Genomic DNA, 11,932 nt, shown 5'->3' with positions numbered 1-11,932 from the left:
CTCATTGTTTGTTTCTCCTCAGGGGCTTGTTTACCTCTTGCCGTCCCCCCGTCCCTCCTCCTCACCCATCTCTCCCAGTCTCACCCATTCAACCCCTTTTTCTGCTGACAGGGAGTCCTGCTGTTTACTGCCTAAAAGCTGTCAAGGAAAGCGGTTGCCTTTTTGTTTTTTAAGAATTTTGAGTTTTTTTATTACATCGACATCTCTACCTGTGTTTAGAAATGTTCTCCTTCAGAGCATCGTAGGCCTGGATGCTGACTAGTGTAGCACCCACCAGCTCCAAAGCTCTTGTCTGCTCTCTCTGTGCATAAAAAAGACACAGAGCCTGTCTCAGCCAAGTCCCTCAGTAAGGATTAGATATTGTCATCTTTTATCAGCCGTCATTTCTTTGCCAAGCTCCGACAGTCTCTCAGGGGCTGCCATTTGCTTTAACATATTTCTCTCTCCCTGTCAGTGTGTGTGCGGGGGTTGTGTGTGAAGCCCCATGCGGCTTTTTCATATCTTTACACCCGTTCTTGTATTTTTTGTGATTATATCTAGAAGCAGATTTTGACTCATCTTCAAGATAACCTTTCCCTGAGGTGGTTTCACACTTTAAATCTTATGGACTTAACAGCCTGCATTTATTCAACATTGGCACTATCCCGGTGAGTCTTAACTTCAGTAGCAGGGTAACACTGAGTAAAAAAACCATTGCAGATATAAAGAGGGTAGCTCACACTTTTATACCGGCAAGTAGATGCTTTACTCTACACTTTAATGTGCAGAAATTTACCTTGTATGTGTTATTGTCCAATTAGAGTCACATAGGTACCTATTATTGTGTTAGACTATGGAAGAGAGGAATGAGGAATTAGTTTTTCTGCTGTCAAGATGTAACAAAAAGGACCAAATGACATCAGATGAAGCAGAACAACATGGGGACGTGTTCTGCTGTTGGGATATTCTGGTTCTCGGCGGCATCAAAGGGAGGGTGAAGAGTCAGAGCGGGTGTAAAGAAAGGAAGAAACATGAGGAGGTGCAGGAATATTGCTGATGTCTTTCGACTTGATTTTCAAGGATTATTCGATTAAATCACTTAATTAATCAACAGAAAATATATCAGCAATGCTGTTTTGGTAGATTTGATCTCTGCAGTTATTTCTTAAGCAAAAATGACAAATGATTAGTGGTTTCATCTCCTCAAATAAAACGGTGCTAGTGGATTTCTTTTTCTTCTACTGTGTATAACAATTCAGTATCTTTTGTGTTTTTTGATGAATAGCAAGATGATTGTATCCTTTTTTTTTAACTTCATCTAACTGAATCACCAAGATGTTATTAAATAACGAAAATAGCAATTTATGTACCAGCCTTTGGCATCAATAATAGTAATTAGTTTTTCGTGATATAAAGTAAAGCGTCTTGGTTTTAAAGCTTTGTGAGGGTGTCTACCAGGTTTTGTCTCGCTGATTATGAAACATATCCAACTTCCACTAGACTCTGCAGCCAACCAATAAAATGAGGAAGCTTTTTCTATGTTTACAGTGACACATAAAGGTCCCCTGGCATTTTTTTGTTTGTTTATTTTCCGGGAAAAGGTTAAGACGAGGATTAACCTTTTGCTATGTGATCATCATCCAAACATTTTGTCTGCAGCATGCTCTTGCCAAATTCTGATATTTCAACACACGACAAAATGCAAACAGTGAAATAGCATAATTGTCCGTATCGCTGTTAGCTTTCCACACAATCTCCTCCACATAATTCTCTCTGCAGCAGGAAGCAGTGCAGAGCCAGTGTGCAAATTGATGTGATCAATAATGAATTGTGACGTTGTTTTCACATGCTGATGGTGCACGCTCATCAATGTGGTTTTACATTTTTGAAAGAAATTGAAACCACGTGCGGTTGATGAAAAGAAGGCAGCATATGTGTGTGTGTGTGTGTGAATTGTGTTTGTTTATGTTTTTCCTGTTTGCTTCCCAGTTCCTCTCCATATGCCAGTGACGACTCCCTCTTCTTTGATCTATGTTTTATTGCCTGTGAATCCAGTGCTGAGCGTTGTAATTAGAGATGAAGCACATTTGAAGACAATGTTCTGAGAACGTGTTTACTCATTTACATTTGTGTGGCCCAATGAAGAGGTTCTTCAGTAAAATACAATAAATATATACATTTTGTTTTCTTACTTTCTTTCATTACCACAAAGTATAAGGTCCCTTAAAGGCATAGTTCACATAAAAATGAAAATTCACCCATTACCTTCTCACCACTATGCTGAAGGAGCGGTGGGCGAAGTGTCTGAGTCCACAAAACACTTTTGGAGTTTGAGGAGTAAACAGCGTTGCAGCAAAATCCACATCAGATCGACATCAGATTGAATTGGTAATTCTCTCCCTATTCCTTTAGGGCAGCCATTAAAGTTCCCTGTGTGTCTGTCAGTGTGTGTGTGTATGTGTGTGTGTGTATGTGCGCGTGTGGGTTTGCTTATGTACACATCTTTCGATGGTTTTGACAACATTTGGTTAGAAAACTTCATTGTCAGGATATTTTGCTTCAGGATTGGGGTTTGACATTATGTTATGATAGCTAAGGTTAAGGTAAGGGGCTGATATTGTCTGTGGTGAAACATAGAAGAAAAGAAGAGAGTTGGATGAAATCAGGAGATTGACATAAAGATTGACCACATATGACCATTGTAGTCCTTGATTTTCTTATGCGTTGTTGCTTCCTGCTGCAGTGTCGTGAAAGAAAGAGAGAAAGTTGGGAATGACACTGTGAACAAAGTGTTGCTTATCCTAATGTGCAGGACTGTAGAGTAGATCACTGTTGAGTCGGGTTTTATGTAGCGGAAAGTGTAACTTAACAACAATATACTTTTAGCAGTACAGCCTTAACAGTCGTCTAATAGCCTCTCTGTTATATAACTCTGTTTCTATATCGTGTTACATTTCACAGAGGGGAGCATTGTTTTGGTTAAATCTTAGGGACGTCTGTTTGTTGTGGGCAGTCTTGATTGGTTTCTGCAGTAAAACGAGTGACTAAAAGGGCTCGATTGTCCTAAAGGCTGCATCACATACAGCTGTAATATAAATCTAAAAAACTGAATGACATTCAGCAATTCCAAAACATCTCAAGAAAAATCCAAAACAGCACTAAAATCATCAACTGTTTGTGTGAGCAAATTATAGATTACATTATATTGGGGCTGGGTGCACGCAACAAACTTATTGTGTCAACTAGAGCAAACACAAAGTAAACTTCCGTTCTGTACCGGTCCTGATAGCTTCTAGGTGTATGTGTTTATTGTTAATGTGTAAAGTAAGGGGGGGGGGGACATGCGACAGGGTAATACGTTATAGCACAAGATACATGGGCCGCCGACAGTCTGTGAATGCACGTATTCCGGAAAGTATTAACCAAATTACTCATTATTAGCTGAATTAAGTCGGTTCCATGTAATAAAACGTCAGTTTCGATACATTTTCGATTAATTGCCCATCCCTACATTATCTCATATCATATTGTATTAATGTTACTGTCACTCAGTTCCATCCCACAGAAAGTAATGTACAAACTGGTAGATTTCAGCACCATGGACAGCTCTATTTTCTCATTAACCGCCTCTGACTGAGGAAAGAAACCTCCTCGTGTTTCTCTACATGCATTTAATCAGCTTCATTATTTGCTGAGGTTGGATCTGGAAAACTTAAAAACTGAGGAGACTCCTGTTCTTCTCACTCTGTGTGTACGCGTGCATGCATACATACGGGTCTGTGCGTTTGTCTTCTCCTGTCCTTTCTGATGTAGTTGCTAAACTTAATTGGGTTTCTCTATGAGCTCATATGTCCTGCTTTGTACCAGTACCTGTACACCAATGTGGTGGTGTGTGCAGTGGTGGGTTGCTGAGTCTGCAAACTGTATTTGTGTCAGAGGTAAATTGCTCCAGCTCCCTTTGGTGTGGGTTGCAGCAAACAGAAGATACAATATTCAAAGCTGCGGTCGTGTATGCATGTGTGTGCACATGTATGTGCCTATGTCCACTGGGAATAGCTTTCTGCTTTCTTTGTGGCTGAGGGAAGATGTTGGTTTCAAAACTAAGCTTTTGCATTGACTTCCATTCATTGTGGACAGCCTCACCAATGTTGGGACATGGTTTTTGTGCAAAAAGGCAGGTCTCTCTTTCAGGCCTGTATTCGAAGTAAAAACCTGAAAGCACATGTCCTTTGTCCTGACAAGCCGCATGGGCTGGAGAATACTCAATCTCCCAGAGTGCAACGTGTTCTCTTTGTCCTGAGAAGGTCAAATAACTCAAACTCCCAGGAGGCAACATGTCCCCTTTGTTTCAGCATCTTCGCACATAGGTGCGAATATCTACCAGGGTCAACTCCAATTGGTCAGTCTGGTCCCATGACCAAGGGGCAACCGGGTCTATAAAAGATCAAGGCTCCCCCAGAGTCATCCTCTTTCTCCAATCCTTCCGAGGGCGGAGGGCTGCTCCTCTCTGCTCCATTCCCTCTGAGGGCCGAAGGCCGCTCCAGCCGCCTCTCCTGCAACTCCAAAGGAAAGGGGGTCCAGGCTGCTTCACCCTCTTGTTCCACCGATCACCACTGAGGACAGCGGGCTGCGGGCCTTTCCTCCTGCATCGGCGAGTGGAGAAACCTGATTTCTCCAGCTCAATCTTCTCTTTCCAACAACTGGAGGTCAAAGGTCGAGCTTCCAGCTCATCTTCTCGAGAAAACCTCCACGCATCCCAAGCTTCTTCTAAACTCCTTGCAGCGACTCGGTGTCCTGCAGGTAAGAACTACCGATTCAATAAGCAACTGAACTGCACAGCTCAACAGAACCGCGGAAGCAGAGACCACACGAACCAGAGACTTCAAAAGCCAGAACTGCTAACCGAACTGCACAGCAACTTTCTCCCTGTCCTTGGACTAGTAACCTAATCTGGGCTTAATAATTTTACTAGGCTAAGCAAGACTGTTTATTTGATTCTGTGTGGTGTTTATAAGTTTGATATATGTGGTGATATTGTGTTACAAGTTAAATCAAGGTTAATGTGAGTTGGGCTCTACAAAGACCCTGCCATTTTTCTGATTAGCATTTTCACAGACCCCGCATATCTCTTCACCTACTTAGCTACGTCCCCCGACCAGAAGGAGGGGGGGGGGGCCTGCTATCTTAGAGATCTTAAAAGACCACAGGAAGGTGTGACTCCCTTTGTTAGCCACCAGAGAGACCCTCACACACACACACACACACACACACATACATCTTTCTTAGTTAGCACATATTGTTAGTGACTTGTGTTTCAATACTTTATTATGTTTATAATAAATGTTTTCTTTTAACCTTGTCCTGTCATTAATGTTGCATAAGTGAAGTTTGCCAACCTCTACACTGTCAAGAACTCTATAAACCTTAATTGTTCATTATATAATCTTTAATAGTAAATATTGAGATTTCTAATTGAACTAGATCTAAATGAGACTGATCTTAATCAATAAATTGGCTATCTTTTCCCTTCTATGAAGGGTGGTGCCCCGCGAGAACTTAGTCAAACTAAAGTTATGATTTAATAATAATATTTTAAATATTAATGTTTTATTTTTTTATTTTTGATAACCAAATTTATTGAACGCCTAAAAGCACACCAGCTTATGGTATCATCCCTAACCATTATTGCACAACACCAAAAACATATCCCTAAAGTAGTGACAAATTCATGCTTAACCCTAAAACTAACCTTACTACAGTTCATCTTCATCTGACCTGAACCACGAGCTTAGATAGGACGTTTTGCTTGATAAGAACTGAACTTTTGTCCTCATGATGTCTACTGGTTTCTCCCTCTCTTGCAGTCACACACACACACACACACACACACACACACACACACACACACACACACACACACACACACACACACACACACACACACACACACACACCAACACACCAACACACCAACACAGTGGTCAGTCATCCTCTGATTGCACCTGACTCATGAATCTCTTCATCAGTGCGAGTCCAGCAGAGAATCACAATCACCTCCTCTCCCAGTGGCTCCGATCAGCCTCTAATTAAAGCTGTAAATCAGTATGTGATTCTCCTCCCCCCCCCCCTCCTTTGATGACTTGGTAATTTCCATGTCTCATAACGAAAGGTCTACTCCAGCCTAATATTATTGGACTTGTCATGTGAAGGAGCGACAGCTCACAGGAGACTCCTAAACTAGCACAGCTGACTTGCCAACCAGTTACCCTCTTCGCGAAAACGTTGACTTTACTGTAGGTTCAGTTTTTAGGATTTCATGGATGAATGGTGAAACAAGCCGGAGCCTCACTGAGCTGATTAGATTAGGAGATGCAGGTCTATTGCTCTTAGGGCAAACTGCAACCTCCATCATGTCCATTTAGTGACTAATTCTGCCGAGCTGTTTCCATTCATTTTGTAAAAACAACTTGACCTTCTGCCAAAGGTTTATTCACCAGCTCCCCGCCTGTTACGCTCTTTTTCCCCTTGAAAGCATGTTTTGATCTGATCTGATTTAGCACGTCTGTATGCATTCAATTTTTTTCATATAATTGTATTTACTTCAGTTTCTCCTGCACGTTTGTATTTGACATTCTACATCTGTGAACCCGACTTCCCATGCTCAGAATGCACTGTATCTGAAAGCAACACACACTTAAGGTTCCACTCAAGAGTTCTAGTTGTCTGTCTATTGATGTCGGCTGATTTTTCCTTTCAGTTTCACATCAATACGTTTACAGGCCCGAACCTTGGCTCCTACTGATGTTCAAAAGTTTGGTTGACTATTAGATACTCTCTCCTTTTCCCTTTTGAAGTTTCTACTCGTGGACTTGTTAAGTTTGATTTCACCATTATCATTTTTATTAGTTCAGTGGCCGAATAGTGCAGAATACTAAAACCTTTTAAAGGTTATAATTGTGCTATAAAACTGAATCAGATACAAGTGTTTATCACTTTGATGTCTGCGCTTTTCCAGAGGATAAAGTGTCTCAGCCATCAAAGCTGCACCACACAACAGCAATTTCCAACAAAGCAACATGGAGTCACAGTGCACACGATTCATCATTATTCTTCCTCCGTAACTCGTCGACTCATGATCACTGTGCATATCATATCAGCCTTGTTACTCTGTCTCACATAGAGAATACGCAGGTTGGAAATGCAAAGTATAATGAGGATTTTCATGCACCCAAAAATGACTTACTATTGTGTAAGAGAGAGACTTGCAGGGTAAAGTGTCCTATTTCCTGCTAGCACTGAAAATATAACTGTACATATTACATTATGTTAGACGCACAGAAACGGATAAGAAGCTGAAAGACTAATCGATTAGAGATGACTCTGCACTTGGATAAGCTCAATATTTCTTATTCCTTGCAAGATAACGGCACATTAAAGTGTCCCAGTTTTTTAATTATCTTGCCTTGAAGAAACACTAAAAAGTTGGGAAGAGAGAAAGAACATTGTGGCATTTTTGAAAAACATTAAGTCTGGAAATTGAAACCTCTATTCACTCTGATCTGTTAAGATAGAATACATTTAAAAGTAAAACAACCGTAATGCTTTAAAGAGAAGACAGGCCCACCAGATAAAACTGGGACATTAAATATTGACAATAAATATACTGCAAAGAGAAGCAATGTTTGTTCTTAAAGGTTCTCATGTACATAATAGAGAGGCTCGGGTGAAAATTTTCTTGAAGTCCAGCCACTGATAAAAACATGCCATCACTTTATACAATTTTTAAATACTGTGCATGATTGTAATCTTGTAAATAATTGCCAGTCTTTTCGGCCGTGCAGCTGAGTCTCAGTCTATTGAAGGACCAGTGTGTGGGGCATCTGCTGGCAGCAATGAAACAGAATATACATAATTATGTTTTCATTGGTTTATAATCATCTGAAATTAGTCCCCAATGTTTCACCGCCATACTCACACACTCACCCCTAGATGCAGCTAAAGCCTACACACGGGTCCTTTCATTTACTTAAAGGTTGACTTACTAGGAAATGCTTTTTTTAAATGCTCTCGGCCAGAGGTAATGAATTTTGAAGAGGAATGGTTAATTGCACGAGCTGATATAATCTAGCCGCTGTTGTCATTCACACGGTGTATGTATGAATCCCGTCTTGTTCATAATAATGAGGCAGAGTGTGGAGACTGTGAGGAAGCCGCTGCCGTTTGACTTTAAGCAAAGAATAAAAGAGAGTGATGGAGTGAAGGAAAGGAAAGAAGAAACGAGCAGGAAGGTCTGTAGCGTCGTGCTTGTCTTCCTCGCATCATTACTGTCGTGGCTCATCACCCTCCCTCTCATCTTCCCCTGATTATTCTTTTGCTTCTCTTTTGTTTCACAGCCATGTCTTCCTTAGGGTCATCTCTCTCCCTCCCTCGCTCACTTTCTCACCGACTGACTGAGCTTTATTGAAACTGTGACAGGAAAAATGATGGCATGCATTTGACTGAGCGTGCAGAACAATGTTAGAGGAATATTTGTGACGATAACAGCATCAGCAAGGTGTGTGTGTGTGTGTGTGTATTTATTTAATTGGCTCTGCTCAATTCAGCAGAAAAGCCAGACAATGAAACACATTGAGTCATGGCTATTAATTATATACCATTAATCTACACTCAAATGTTAGATTAAAATGCTTGCGAGAGGCTGATCACACAGAGACGAGTTGCTAGAATTGCGTTGCCAGACAAAACAATTGTTTTTCTATGGTATGCCTCCGCTACCTGACTCCTTTCATCTTGTTTTCCATTGCTTTTAGTTGTGCATAAAAGTTTAGATATTATCAACTTTTCAGCAGACGACATTGAGTTACAGCACTCATGTAGCCAAGCAGCCAATCAAATTGCATTACCACTGGTGATCCAGGCACAACTCACTGAAGAGATGGTGGTATTCACCATCCTGTCATGAACCTCTGGTTGTTATGGGCTTTCCACCTCCTCATCTAAAATAAAGCAAAGGTAAGAGTTTGACGTCTGCTTAAAACAGTTCTTTTCCCTTTACCTACATTCGATTGGTCACTTGCACACGTAGGCCAGATCCACACAAGCCCAATGCTCACTATGAATCCCCCCCCCTGTCTTCTCCAAGGTTGCTTTAAGGGGGCAGTGCCTGTTGTGACACATCTCTGTGATTGCCCCCTTACTATGTATACTTTATATGAACACATATATATTTATTACACTGGCAGACCAACCTTCCCTGCAGATTGAAGAAGCTAGGTTTTGAAATAGGACAGAGCTGCATGTGTTAGTGTATGTGTGTGTGTGAGTGTGTGTGTATGTGTGCGTCCTCTGGGCTGGCAGAAAGTGCAGTGTACTGATAAGCAGGGTAGAGCCTATTAGCTTTTTGGCCTGCAGCCTGAATGTCAGTGGTGATTTTGTGTCTCTGGTCAGAAACCACATCCTCGGTTATCGGGGAGCCGGGGGGACCCGGGGTGGTTTCCAACACGTGACTCCTGTTATTTCCTTTTTTATAATTAACCTGAACCTCCACGGCCACAAACCTCATCACTTGTCATTTTCCTCCTTCTCCCTCAGTGCTCTCGCTCTCTTGTTGTGTGCTTGTGTTTGCCTGCAGGTCGCTGCAATCTGGACCAATTCTCTGGCATCTAGAGAGGGAAAGCAGTATTTATTGTTTTATCTACGTTTTGACAAGAGCACTCCTGGGAGGGTAGCTTTTGTTTTTTCTTCTCTTCTCTTCTCTTCTCTCGTCTCGACTCGTCTCTTCTGTTTCATTATAATTCACAATGCCATGCTGTTTGTCTGTGACTGTCTGATCACCATAGCAACAGTCAAAATCATTCACTTATCTCTAAATCTGCTTTGCACAATTGATCTTTTTTCACTGTGGTCTCTGGCTGTTTTCATCTATTGCCATTTACAAACTCGTCAGGGACAAGCAGGAAGCTAAGCAGTAACATTATTGAGTGTGTGCTGCATAACTGCTTGCAAATATAACCAAATAGAAAAGTTTCCCAAAAAAAAAAAAAGTAAAATCCCAAAACAGGCTTGTAAGTAGTTTTGATGTTGGGCTGCCTCCATTATTTTATTTATTCATCTGATGATTGGTTTATCAAGTCGCATAATTAATCAATCATTCTCTATTTAAAAATTATAGGACACGAAGGATGCCCGTGCTTCATTTCTACATTTTCTGAACAAATTATTTTCTGACTGACAATTCAGAACACTCTCACATAAGAGAAGAAACTAGCAAAGCACAGTTATGAAGCTAGAATATTTGTGTTAATTAACTATAATAGAATTTATTGATCAATTCATCAACTAATTATTTCAACTCGCCGTTATTGACCTAATAATTTCAGAAATCGCTTGAAAAACTGCAAGAGCCATTCACCGATCGCCTTCACACCCTTAATCTATGTGCGTGGCATATACTGGTAAGAGGACAAGGAAGTGCACTATTGAATTTGGTGCCATTGTAACATGGAATTTGTCTATATATCTATCTAACTATCAATATCTGGTACATTTCATTCACTGAAGTTTCATTATCTATGAAATGCAGCCAGCATATAACAAAACTGATGAACATGAATAATGGAAGAATCTGAGTAAAAAATACAATCCTGTCAAATTCAATAACTCCTCCATCAGCACTTTGGTCACCACTTGTGTCAGCTCTATATTTATGGAGATAACAACTGCTGTGATGGTGATGATTGAGCTTTTGATTAATCTGTTTATTGACTGAAACTGCTCATTTGCGTGTGTGTGTGTGTGTGTGTGTGTGTGTGTGTGTGTGTGTGTGTGTGTGTGTGTGTGTGTGTGTGTGTGTGTGTGTGTTGGAATGCAAAACAGGCCAACAAAGATCAATAAATTGCTGGAGTTTGGCTCAGATTTGTGACACAAGTTAAAGTAAGAGATCTACGCTTTGTGAAATAAGCTTTTTTTGTTCAGTGAGATATGAAGATCCATAATAGTCCCCAGTCTGTACCCTATTGGTATTGGCTTTACAATGTTAATTATATATTCTTAAGGGGAGAAAAAAATATATTCAATCGCTTTCACTTGAGTGTTGGATGAAAGGATCAATACTAATCTTGTGTCCGTTAATTAAGTTTGGAGCCAGAGGTGCAGCCTGGCCCTGTTTAGTTCAAAATTAAAAATAAATAAATGAAACAAGCTTAATTACCTAACTCAGAACTCTTCCTCCAACCAGAAATGGTCAATGTTACATTTCCGCTAGTGAAAGTGACGCAGGATCCTTGACCTGTGAGCAGTAGAAAATCATTTCATCTAACTCTTAAAAAAGAAAAGCAAGTAACTTTAAATATTACAAAAATAAAGGTTATAAAAAAGGTGTTATAAAGATGGTAGCTCCCAAAAACGAAGCCAAATCATCTTAATTACCCCCTGTTGGCAGGCTCCATGTTGATAGTTGATGGGTCATGGACCAAACTAAAAAGTCAAAGTACTAAGATTCCTGTCATTTTCGGTATTGCTAACTCGTACGCAGAATATTTTAGCTTCATTTTTCACAGTGGGAGTAGAGACAGGTCATTGATCTTCATGCTCTCTCACCAACGTGTTAAGTTTTGCTTTGAATGCATGACAGGGGAAATCACATGATTTAGAAAAACCCATAAGTGTCATACATGTGTGAACAGTCCAAAAGGTCTAATGCCTGATATTCACATGATCTAATCGGTCTTTGATCGCAGCAGTGTGGCTTGTATTCAGTCCTTTTGGAGGCAGCATGCATGACAATGGGCAGAGCTGAATCGAAGCTGCAGCAGAAGCTAAAATCGCTCTTTTGAAAATAAGGGCCCCGATCATTGATTTACATTTAGCTGTGATACAGATTAGACTGATGTTCTCTGCTTTGTATGAATGTAGGCAAGTTGAATGAAAACAAGCTTTTTTCAAAATGAGGACA

This window comes from Limanda limanda, chromosome 10 (assembly GCF_963576545.1).
Source record: "Limanda limanda chromosome 10, fLimLim1.1, whole genome shotgun sequence".
In the NCBI taxonomy this organism is placed as follows: domain Eukaryota; kingdom Metazoa; phylum Chordata; class Actinopteri; order Pleuronectiformes; family Pleuronectidae; genus Limanda; species Limanda limanda.
Note: the sequence above shows the minus strand (reverse complement) of the source record.